Source organism: Trifolium pratense, linkage group LG6 (genome assembly GCF_020283565.1).
Source record: "Trifolium pratense cultivar HEN17-A07 linkage group LG6, ARS_RC_1.1, whole genome shotgun sequence".
Taxonomy (NCBI): Eukaryota; Viridiplantae; Streptophyta; class Magnoliopsida; order Fabales; family Fabaceae; genus Trifolium; species Trifolium pratense.
In genome coordinates, this window is record NC_060064.1 from 26,556,320 (window position 1) to 26,569,372 (window position 13,053).

General features: G+C 31.5%; 1 long non-coding RNA gene across 6 annotated transcripts; it reads right to left on the reverse strand.

The window, feature by feature from the left end:
* Positions 1-3,916: 3,916 nt before the first annotated feature.
* Positions 3,917-8,766, reverse strand: LOC123890536. Of its 6 annotated transcripts, XR_006802851.1 has the most exons (9): positions 7,582-7,937; positions 6,797-6,852; positions 5,977-6,102; positions 5,739-5,856; positions 5,273-5,324; positions 4,963-5,165; positions 4,609-4,680; positions 4,356-4,417; positions 3,917-4,215 (listed from the first exon to the last, which is right to left on the reverse strand). It is a non-coding gene; the product is annotated as an uncharacterized LOC123890536 (long non-coding RNA). The 6 variants fall into 6 exon arrangements; XR_006802854.1 differs by adding an exon at positions 5,598-5,632 and having other exon boundaries at positions 5,977-8,766; XR_006802855.1 differs by lacking the exon at positions 6,797-6,852.
* Positions 8,767-13,053: the final 4,287 nt, after the last annotated feature.

Below are 13,053 nucleotides of genomic sequence, written 5' to 3' on the forward strand. Positions count from 1 at the left end.
ATTGGTAACGCCGACCAAATTTTGCACTATTCACAAAAGTTGCTATTTATGTGAATAATATATTCGCTAGAAAATTAGCAAAATCAACCAACTGGCTCTGATACCAGTTGTTAGGAAACTACGCAAAATTTCCCCATATTATCAGATTTGTGGAAGAGCAAAATAATGCGGAAGCACACTAATATTAATAATAATGAAATGTACAAAGTGTTTTTCTCACAGAACCCACAACCCAGTTACACCCAAAGAAATATTTCTCTCTAAATATTTCTCACAAAATTCCTATACTGGAATTTTCTTCTCTTAGTAACTAGCTTGTTGTTATTGTTACTTGTTCACTTATTGCTTGTTGTTCTTACAAAAGAAACACACAATGTTTTTATAGCTAATACAAATGAAAATAAATGGGTAAGCGTTCCTTAAGATTCTCCATAAGGTTCTCGTAACCTTCCTTATTTTCATTTACTATTAGCTATAAAAGCAGTGTGTGTTTCTTTTGTATAAGAACAACAAGCAATAAGTGAACAAGTAACAATAACAACCAGCTAGTTACTAAGAGAAGAAAATTCCAATATAGGAATTTCTCACAAAATTCCTATATTGGAATTTTCTTCTCTTAGTAACTAGCTGGTTGTTATTGTTACTTGTTCACTAGTAGAAAACAAAATTATAAAAACGAAATTGAGGAAGATGAACAAAAACAAACAGTTTCAATTTCAGTTAGAAGAACTCATGAAGAAGACTCTGCGATTTGAAGAGGATGAACAAAACTCTTTCTTATCCTAAACTTTCAGTTTCAATTAACCCCTTACCGGCAAAATAAAATTAACCCCTCTGCGGTTTGAAAAAGATGAACAAAAACTATGTTTTTCTTCTTTGCGTGATTTTTTTTTTCTATTTTGATAATTTTTTTATTTTTATTTTAAATCTAAAATATTAAATTTTTTTTGTAAGTGTATTAATTTTATATTTCTATTTTTCAATGTATTTTTTTTTATTTTTAAATCTGACATGTTATTTCTATTTTTTTATTTTTAAATGAAAATGACATGTTAATTCCACGTCATCAAAAATCCAAGTCAGCATCTGACAAATCATCAATTACTCGACATGTCAGCTAAAAATTCACCTCGAGGACCTTTTTAAAAGTGTTGGTATTTTGCAGGGACTAAAATCAAAATTTTTATTTTCCAGGGGCTAAAATCAAAACAAGCTGTAATTGCAGGGACCGTTTTCATATTTAAGCCTTTTATAAAATACTAGTATCCAGACCCGTGCCATGCACGGGTTAAAATGCGTTTGTAGATTTATTGACTTATAAATAATATATTTTAGTTTTCCCGTAAAAAAATAATATATTTTAGTTTTCCCGTAAAAAAATAATAATATATTTTACTTTAAACTAAAAAAATTTAATTTTAATTGCTAATGTAAGATAATTAATGACAATGACATGAATATTTATAATTTTATATAATTTAATAATTTAAATAACACTTTGTCATAAAAATTAATTGTAAAATTTATGTAGTGTCATAGATTTTCTTAGGGTATATTCCTATAGTTCGTATTTTTTTATCAAATAAAAAATGTATCATAGTTATTGTTTCTATTATTATCCACTAAAAGAATTATAAAGTTGATGAAAAATATTTTCTCTATGGGATATATAGAAGAGGCTTTGAGGTTTTGTAAAAATGTTTTGAGGTGGATATGAATTACAAAAAAAAAAAATACTATATGTATTAATATATGAATAGAAATATATACTACCATATATGACTAAAATATAAAAAAGTAAATATATATATATATATATATATATATATATATATATATATATATATATATATATATATATATATATATATATATATATATATATATATATATATATATATATATATAGGTTCCCGTTAAAATTTAAAAAATCCTGTTAATATATGACTATAATATAAATTCGTAAAAATTATAAGATAAATAGGTCTTTATATTAATATATGAGTAAAAATATAGATATGAGTAGAAATTATTAAAAAAAAAAAAGGCATTTGTATTTTAGTATAAGATCTTGTTTGATTTGTTTCGATAAATATTTTTAAATATCAAATTTTTTAGTCAACATCTTTTATTATCTAAAAAGGTTTAACTTGAAAAATAATAGTAGTACTTAATGTCACTTTTAATATATCTTTGTTTGTACATCGTCCTAAGTACTATTCATATTTTAGATAATAATTTGTCTATAAAAAAATTACATGATAAATGCTTTAATAATTTATTTATTTTGGCTTTCACACCGATTTAGTTTGGTTCAGATTTCAGTTTTGACATCAAGTAGTTCTCTCCCGAGTCCTGATTGTAGTTGCGGGGATTATTCATTTTATGGTATGCAATCGATAGATCAACAATTAATGAATTGAATCATTAAATGTTATTTCAAAATTTCAATCTATCACTACAAGAAAATACGGGATTAGCTACGACGGCGTTTTTAGCTAATTCGTAGCTAATCTCTAACAAAACAGAGTCAGCTACAGATTTGTTGTGAATTAGCTATCGTATAGGGCGTAGCATGGATTGGGCGGCAAATCATCTACCAAAAAATTTCCTAGCTAATTTGCAACTAATATAAAGAATATCCTAGCTAGTTCCCATTTAATACCTAGTTAAATAGTGTTCAAAAGTTTGTGTTTCCTAGCTAAATCGCTAGGATATTGTTACAACAATAAATCTCTAGCTAAATATCCTAGCAATTTCGCAACAATATTCAAGCTTTTTAGCTTTTTTCATTTATTTTATATAATTATAAAAAAAAACCTTCCTAATCAAAACCGATTAAACTACTATATTGTAAAGAACTAAGTACATGAATAAAATGAGAACAAACCTAAAAAGCAATTTTAAAGTAATAATTACTCAGTACTGAACAAACTTAATTAAGTTAAAATTAAAATTAAGTTTAAATTAAAATGTGCAATCCTCAAGTACTCACTATTAAAATTCCTTGATTTAATCATTCAATTGGATCAGTGAGCATCCAACAAAAAATACACACGCAATTGGACTTCAAACATTCAAAACTTATATAAAGTAAAATTTACAATTGTCATCATATTCATACAAGACTTAGGCAGTTGTAATCTTTATTAGCTTTTGTCAAATAAGTTGTGTTAAGAGTGATCGACTTCTATTCATGTACAATCTAGTTCATATCAAAGATTAAGATATACTATTACACTTTATGAAACCAAAATATCAGAAAACACTCCAGGAAACATACACAAAGCAATTTTGGAGTCAATGTTATCTCGGCAAATTATACGATTTTGCTAACAGCATACCTTCAACCATCTGACTGCAGTTCCACCGCCTTCTAAGCTTATTATACCCATCTAATCTAAAAATTGTTTAAATAAACAAAGGTCAAATGAGAAAGACACTACAAAAAAAGAAGCAAGCGACGACAGCTGGAAAAAAGCATTAGCGTCGGTTTAAACCGTCGCTAATTGACTTATGCGGCGGTTGGACAAGTGACGCAACAAGCAGCGTCGCTAGGTCATACAGCGGCGGTTCACGTAAACCGTTGGAATAACCGCCGCATGGACGTTAGCGTCGGTTATATTGATTGTGCGACGGTTCCAGTCGTCGCTGTTTGTAATTATTTTTCAAGTTTTTTGAGCTTTTAGCGTCGGTTGGAACCGCCGCTATTAGCTTTTTTAAAAAAAAAAAACATTTTTTGTAATTTTTCTTTCCCATATTTTTTTTTTGTTTCCCACAAAATTTTTAAATTTTTTTTTCCCAACTGCTTCAAAATAATAATTTATAAAATTCAAAACAATAATCATTAAGGAAAACATAATTTTAATTAAAATAGTGTTTAAACATAGAAGAACTTAATTAAATGGTTAACATATTGGAGCCTAATTGATAAGTGCATTTCAGTAATTCAATATCCAAAATACAAACATGAAATTGAAGTCACAAATAGAAGAGCTTAATCACAAATTCAACACCTAAGATGAGATATAATGATTGTAAATTAATGAATATTGCACATTGCATAGTTTAAGGATGTGCAGAGAACTTGTAAACTTTATGCATAGACCAGCTGAGCAATTAACAAAGGCAAATTTGATGGCAGCACCAACATCAAACCAAACCAACTAAAAATACTTTACCACACCTAATGAATGTAAATCACACCTAAAGAACCTGCATACAACATATATGTTGTTTCTAGTCAATATATAGTGAACTGAGTTATTAGAATGATTTGAATATTACAACATTAATAATTAAAATGGGATTTACACATCAAAATAGACTTTAAAGCAAGATGTTCCATACCAGACCTGTCAACTCCAAGCCAACTTGTACTTCCTGTTAACTCCACACTATCAAGCATCATCCCTTTCTATAGAAGAACAAAAAATTAACCAAACCTCAACAAAGACAAGAAACCACATGCTTTAATCATTCAAACCCAAAGTTCAATTAGAGAAATTATTTATTTTCTTTCTTTTGATCAATGGATTGTATAAAAAAAAACTGAATATTAAAGCAAAACATGATCCTAACTATGATGTATTGAAAAAATAAATATACCTTCAAATCTTCAATTAAAGCTTGGAATTGTTCATTCTCATTCATCAATTTTGCTATCTCATCAGCTTTAGTCTGAAAAGAGAACCAATAGTAAAAAATTGCAATAAGGTATACAACACTCTGATGCTGCAAACATTGTACATCAGATATTAAGGCTGGGAGCATAATTAGACAAGACAAGACATGTATGCTAATAGAATATAAACATGACATCACCAGAAAAATGAGAGATCAAAATAGGGAATAGATATTGACATCCAGCACAGGACACTCTATAAACACAATAGAGGCCACACTGCCTCACCCACACAAAATCAAAAGAGAATGAAAAATAAGCCAAATATGAATCCTAACCTGCAAGATTTTGCAGGTTGCTATTGATACCCAACACTCATAAAAATTACTTGATCTACACACCAGAACTGCCTCTTGCAAAGAATTGCTTCATTAGTTCAGCTATGCACCTTCGCCACCAACGATCGTGCAGCATCTTCAGCCAATGTCTTTGAAAGACCAATTAAAACCATCAATATGAACATTCAGAGTTGTAAAATCACCTGAAACCATCAATATGAACATTTAGAGTTGTAATCTTCCATGAATACAATAACATTCACATATAAAGACTGAAGACCAGAAAAAATATTCAGAGTTGTAAAATCACCTGATTTTCTTCCATTCAATACTGCACTTTCAGGTGGTTCTACACCATACACCTAGAGGGGAAAAGCAACATAAATCATAAAGTTAGCATAAATATCAATAAATCAACACAAAAACTTGTTCACATATTCAATCTCAACACAAAATGTAAGCATGGTAAGCAAATTAACCTTGATCTCTGAATTTTTCGGGTTAGTTGTTGACTTACAAAGAAAGGCAGATCGATTAAGATCTTTATATATACTTAAAACTTTATTCAACATGTAACTTTCTATTTTTTTTATCCTTTTTTTTTTTAACAGATGTTAGCCTTTTTATTTACATACCATCATATTCAAAATGCATCATATCCATTCTTAGTCTGTTCACATGCATCAGGCAGAGTCACAACAAAAGAATTAGATTAGAGATATTTAAAGAATGGTTTTAGGTGGCACTTAAACATCAATAAGCATAAGTATTAATACCTTGTAAGCAACTCCAGGATGAACCAAGAACTCGAGACTTATTTGAGGTTTACCACGGCACCGTCGAGTTGCTGCTTAGGACACGATGAACCAAGAAGTCCAATAAGCAACTCCAGCCCTGCATGAACAGATGCTCAGCTTCAAAAAGAATCGAATAGGCAACAAAGTATCCATAAAAAGGATTTCATAGGCAAGATACATAACACTAATGCAAAAGGTTGACTAAGAATATGCATACCATTGTGGTCAATAAATATTTTTCTCTGGTCATCTGCAAAACAAAGATGACAAAGAGCCAAAGCAACTCTCGTCTTTGGAGTGCCTTTTCTGAAACTCTCATAAGATATAACAAATGGTTCAAAACCTACAAAGAGAAAATTAAGATTACAAAATTGATCAGTGTGAAACTTGGAACTTGTATAATAAGGCTTGGTGGTTTATTGTCGTATAGAATTTATTAAATTTATAACTGATACAGTAATAGCATCCCTGTCATTTCCATGTTAATTTAAAACATAATGAGGAAACTCAGTAAATAAAATCAGTATAGTTCATATCAAATTAGGTAGATACTCCTATTTGTTCTGTTATTCAAGTGGTTATTCACATTGTTCTGGTTTCCTTAACATAGTTAACATGCACTGAAGATGCCAATGAGATATTAAGCAACGATGGAGTATGCCATGTTTGTGATCAAGTCTTTTCAAAGAGGTAACAATTATTATATTGTGACCTTAGTTTGACATGATATAAATATCCCTCACACACCAACACACACACTGACACTCTGCTACGAGGGAATAAAGAAGGGTCTTGAAAGTATCTATATCACTTATTTCAATTGATTCAATATTAAGGAATCTATATGTACAGTCATCCCTTGCTAATTACTAAGAGTATGAACTTTCAATGTTAAAAAAAGGGTAATGAAATATAAACGGTGCTTAGTTTAAAGTGATGTTTGTAATTGCTTCTTCTTACGCTCAATCATAGACAAATTCAATGATGAATAATAGCATCAGGCCATATTCCACAATTAAACATAAAATTTTACTAACCTTGCAAAGGAACGGGATTCTCAGGAACTCCAGCAGAATTTGAAGGGAATCACTCACTAAAGCAAAAAGAAAGACTTTGTTGGAGGTGAGTGTGATCTTTTGATGGTTTCATGGAATTCAACTAGAATGATTATGTAATGAGATCTGAGTCTAATTAAGCTAATAATATACCATTTAGTATTTACATGTTTGTAGGCCAATTATAATATGTCTAGAATAAATGCATAAAAATTTGATCCCCCAAATATTTTCATTTGGGGTTGTGCCCAACCAAGTGTGCCTCCATTCCTATAATGCATTTTGGTTGAATTTTTGTTACCATTAATGAAAATTTACACGATTCTTTCATCAATAATCAATAATATGTTGTAATACAAAGATGATCTAGGTTCCTGATAAGTGTGCTTTTTTATATTTTACACATTTGTTCATTATATAAATCTGATCAATATGTTTAATTAAAAAAAAATGTGAAATTTGGATCAAATTGAAACGGTAGAAGAATCAATCCAAGAGAATTAACAAACTATCAAAACACTAAAAATCAAAATGCAGAAGAATCCAAGAAATTAAATCACTAAACTCAAAAACCCTAAAAATCAAACTGTAGAAGAATCCAAGAAATTAAACCACTAAACTTAAAAACCCTAAAATCAAATTGTAGAAGAATCCAAGAAATTAACAAATTAAGCAAAACAAGAGAAAAATCCTAACCAAACACATGGATAACAAGGGATCGTAATCGGAGACAGGAAGAGAGAGGGGGAAAAAGAGAGCGATGAAACCTGTGTTGAGGAGGAGCTGCGGTGGCGACGAGAGGAACAACAACTGTGGATGGAACTACGGCGTCGAAAGGACGGGAGCAATTTTGACGCTTCTTCTGAGGATGAGGTAAAGAAGGAAAAATATGAGGGAAAAGTGAAGAAAAAAACAAGGGAAAGTAGATAAGGTAGCGGTGTTTTTCCCAAATCTACTATAAGCAATCAGCGGTGATTCAAACCGACGGTGTTAGATATAAGCCAACAGCCGGTATTATATAAACATTAGCGGCGGCTACCAAACTGCTGGTATATGTGGAAGCGGCTGCGGTTAGTGAGCAACTGCCGCTATTTGACTGCCGGTATATGATTATTTTCTTGTAGTGAGAATTTCATTTCATCTTTTGCTTATAACCAGAAATTGCATAAGAAAATTATATTACCTTATCAGACAACAAAATATTCAGAAACATCTAGAACAACATTTGGGTCTGCACTTGATGCTATACAACCTGTATGAGTTCATAACAAAACATTTTTAATCTATATATGAACAATTAATGAAATTTCAATTTTTAAAAATAATTACTTAGAAAATAAAGTAGTGCATTCAATATTATATGATTTACATACTATTTATATTGAAAAATATTCAAAATAATTCTTCGAGTTTTATTTTTATCAGTCATTGGTTTTCAAATTTGCTTTTACTATAATTCAAATGAAGAATATGAAAAAAAACTTGAATGAGTTGAAAAGATAAAATGATCAAAAGCTGAAATGAAGAATAATATAAAATGATTAAAATTGGAAAGAGAAAAAAAAGAGAGAAAATGAAATATTTTAGAGAAGTTATCAACGTAAAATCGCTAAAATAAAAAGAAATAATACACCCGATGTACCAAAAAAAATATAAAAATACAACCGTGAATATACTAAATAAAAATATGTCCAAAACAAACAACACAATCCATAAAATAAATAGATTACAATATTGTCATTCAAACATGGAAAAATGAACCCAACAGAAAAGAATGAAAATCACGATATCATATTCATATATGTTGACTTCACATCCACTTTATGCTTGTTATTCAATACTATAACTAAATCCATCACACCCACATCCAATATGTTTAAGAAGGGGTACCGGATCAGAGTAAACAACAATGTTGAATCAGACTGCACCTGTGTTGAAAGAAAGCAATTGGGCGGCCACCAGGTTTCAAAAGGATAGCTACTTAAAAAGGTTCAAGTGCTAATTAATTTTATTCCATATTTTCCCTTTTTTATACATTAGACATTTTTTATTGCACTGCTATTTCAATTCACTACAAATAAGGATATAACGTACTATAATATTTAGAATATTCTTTAAATATTCCTTATTTGAGTATTTTTTTTATTATAAAATATTCCTTTTGTTTTTACTAATGCCATGATTATCTTTTTTTTGAAAGGAAACACATTATATTAATCAAAAAAAGAGGGAATTACATTGCCTATTTCTTTTTGGATAATAGGCCAAATACAAGAGGGGAAATTTGAAGTCCAATCCTTATTGGGCTCAACTTCAGCCCACCTAGCCATTTCATGGGCAGCTTGGTTAGCCCTCCTAGGGACCCAATTGATATCAGATCTAGGGTTTGTACTGAGGAATTGTTTGCATCGCCGCACAGCTTGTCCCCAATTTCTTCGAATCTCTCTGTGCTTCCTGACTGCATTAACCACAACTTGTGAGTCGAGTTCGAAAATCACGTTTCGTTCCCCCATCTTTTCAATCCACTCTATTGCATCCAATAAACCCCTAGCTTCACCCGTGACAGTATCCATTGCTCCATCGTGAGTCCTAGTCGCAACCCCGACGGTGCTCCCATCCACCCGTCTTAGAACCAACCCCGTCGACCAATGGCCATCACTGCTTAGGTGAGCATCCACATTGATCTTAAGGGTGCCCCTAAGCGGTGGACTCCAGCTGATGTCGTTGCTGCAACTTTTTGTTCTCACCTGGGGCTCGTGGATTTCCTGTTCAAAGCCATGAAGTTGGTATTCTTGAAGCTGCTTGGTGGCTATGGAGCTGATCTCTTGAGGTGGTAAGAGTTTCTCCTGAAAGACAAGCATATTTCTCGCATACCATATACCATATATGATAGCTGTAATTTGTTCTATGCATTCCTTGTTTGTATTGTTAATCATGTATCTGATCCAGTCATAGACATCAGTGATCTGATTTTGCCCTAGATTTAGGTTTAAGGATGAGGCAAACCAGACTTGTTTCGTCCATTCACAATCTAAAAACACATGGTTGGTAGTTTCTAGACAATTAGTGCAACGAGGGCAGAGGGGGTCACATCTGACACCCCTTTTGAACAAATTGTTCTTAACAGGTAGGGCATTCTTTAGGACTCTCCATAGGAGATGAGTGTGCTTGGGGGGCACATTTAGTTTCCAGATAGCTTTCCATAAGTCCTGAGAGTTGTTTGAGGTAGTTGCATTTAGTGTATGGCTCCATTCCATGATGGAATGATAGCCTGACTTAACAGAGTAGATGCCATCTTGAGTGTTGTCCCAAGTGAGAGTATCAGGTTGAGCTTTATCCATAATTGGAATTTTAAGAATCATCTGAGCTTCATATGGTTGAAAAATTTGATTGATGATATCCTCCTTCCAAGCATTGTTGTTGGTATCCATGAGTTCCTGAACTTTAGTGAGGTTCAAGTTGTTTGGTTTTGGGTTGCATTTGTAGGTGGAGCTAGCCTGTTGTATCCAGTTGTCCTCCCAAATATTAGTGTTTTGGCCAGATCCTATAGTCCAATAGCTGCCTCTTTTGATGATCCAATTGGTTTGGATAATACTCCTCCAAGTATAGCTCATATTTTTGGAGTATTTTGCATGAAGTAAGTCTTCCTTAGGATAATACTTAGCCTTTAAAACTTGGGCTACAAGGGAGGTAGGGTTGGTAATGAGTCTCCAACTTTGTTTTGCTAAAAGGGCCTCATTAAAGGCTCTTAAGTCTCTGAATCCTAGACCACCATTATTTTTCTGAGTGCAGATGTTTGACCATTTTACCCAGTGCATTTTCCTGTGGTCAGTGGTGCTACCCCACCAGAAGTTGCATATCATCTTTTCTAGTTGGTCACATATCCCTTTAGGAATAAGGAAGCAACTCATAAGGTAGGTAGGGATAGCCTGAGCCACTGCTTTGATTAGGGTACTTCTGCCAGCAAAAGACAAGTTCTTTTCCTTCCAGCCTTTGAGCTTCTGCCATATTTTTTCCTTTATGTGGTTAAAAATCTGCTTCTTTGATCTTCCATACACAATAGGCATGCCTAGATACTTAGAAAAATGCTCAGGAGTCTCGCGGTTCAGATATTTTTTTTTCTTTCCTTCATTAATTTCGTACATACATATTGCACAGTATATAGTATCTACACGTAAACTTACATGTACAACTTTTTTCGGTTATGTTATTCATTGCACAGCTTTGATCGGGACAAAAAATATTAATTGTGCAAAGTAATGAAAATTGGCATTTTAAAATTCTTATGTAAATGTACTTATGTGAAATAAATGTCAAAAGCATATGAGAAGAGGAAGAATGGTAGCATGCCACGTGTACATGTTCATTTCATCAAACCCTCCCAAATAATATAATAATAATAGATTTGTGGGAAAAAATAAAAAAGCAAATAAAAGTAGAGTTCGTGAAATTTTCGTGAAATGGTGTTCGCGATAAATAACACTTCTCGAGTTAGCATAATGTTCACAAGAGAACAATCCTGAAAATTGAAAAGAGATATAAAGATGTACTAATTCGATAAGTTTTGGAGAGAGCTGAAATAAATTATGAAAATTATATATAGAAATTTTTTTCAATTTGCACAAATAAAATCATGTATAATTTTAAGTGAGTGCTATAATTTTTTGGCGTAAACCGGGTACCCTCTGCGCGCAAGTGCAGAGACTAATCCTCGAGCCTTTTGGGACCCAAATGGGTGGCAAACACTCCCTAAAAGTTTTAACACTGCTGCATGCCCAAGTCAGGGATCGAACCCAGGACCTTGGTTAAGCTAGAAGAGATCTGCGTCATCTCATCTAAGTGCTCTTGGGTGTGAGTGCTATAATTTTAATATGATGCGTCAATTAAATTTGATGGTTATTATTAATAGTTCTCGTTTCTCATAATAATAATAATAATAATAATAATAATAATAGTGAAAAGACAATAAAACATTTATACTGTCATAACAATAAAAACAATTATCCACCTTAAAATTAGATAATTCAGTTGGTAGGACATTGCATTATATATGCAGGGGTCGTAATTCGAACTCCGATTATCTCACTTATCCACTTTAGGTGAAATTTCTAACCACCGAACTACTTCACCAAAAAAGAAAAAACAATTATTTATTTCCTTAATTGTAATGTGTACACAAATTATTTAAGACACTTAAAAAGAACAGAACCTATAATGTTAAGTTTTTAATTAACGGTCAACATTTTATTTCCCAACATAAAGATTCCAATAAAAAAATTTCCCATATTTTTGTTTTTTTTCAATTAACGTGAATAAGTTAGAAAGATCTTACATACGAATCTTCAACTTTAATTTTGAACCGAAGGAGTAATGTTGAAGGAAGCAAGAAAGAAGATGAGGAAAAGGCTTTGAAGCAAGATTATAAGATAAGTACAATCACATTTAAAGATAAACTCATTAAAAAATTATCAATGAAGCTACTTGTCACATGCTTAATTATAACATTAGTATCTTCAAATGTTAATGTTCATCCATCTTAAATTTTTAAAGACATTTAATAAAGAACAACACCAGTAATGTTATTTTTAAATTAAAAAATTTTGGTTTTGTCAAAAAAAAAATTAAAAAAATTTTGTCAAATATTTTTATAACAGTTTTCTATGCACCCAATTAATGTCAATAAGTCAGAGAGATCCAAAGAATCTTCAACTTTGGTTTTGAACTGAAGGAGCAAAGAATCCAGAAATAAGTGCAAAAGGCTTTGAAGGAAGATGATAAGCACAAATACATCCAATCTTATAATTAATTTGGACGTGTTGCCTTTTAAAATATGGCCAAAAGCATTTTTATTCCAAGATTTAAGACTGATTATTATTATTATTATTATTATTATTATTATTATTATTATTATTATTATTATTATTATTACTGGGGTAAGTCGCGGATTAGCTCGTTTTCTTTAAGACGTTTCGTAGCACTGCCCAAAATTGTGCAAGTAGACTATCAACCACACCGTCCCCATTATAAAACGGCCTAGTTCAACTGTATACTGAGTTGCTACTACACTGCAAATCGGGCAAAGAAAACACCGTTGGTGTAAAATAACTTTACACTGTCGGTATGCATGTGTAAATTACCTTTAGATCGACGGTATAAAAATTAAACTCTTATAATTTAATTTAATTACACCGTCAGTGTAAAATAACTTTACACCGTCAGTGTGTAAAAATACCTTTACA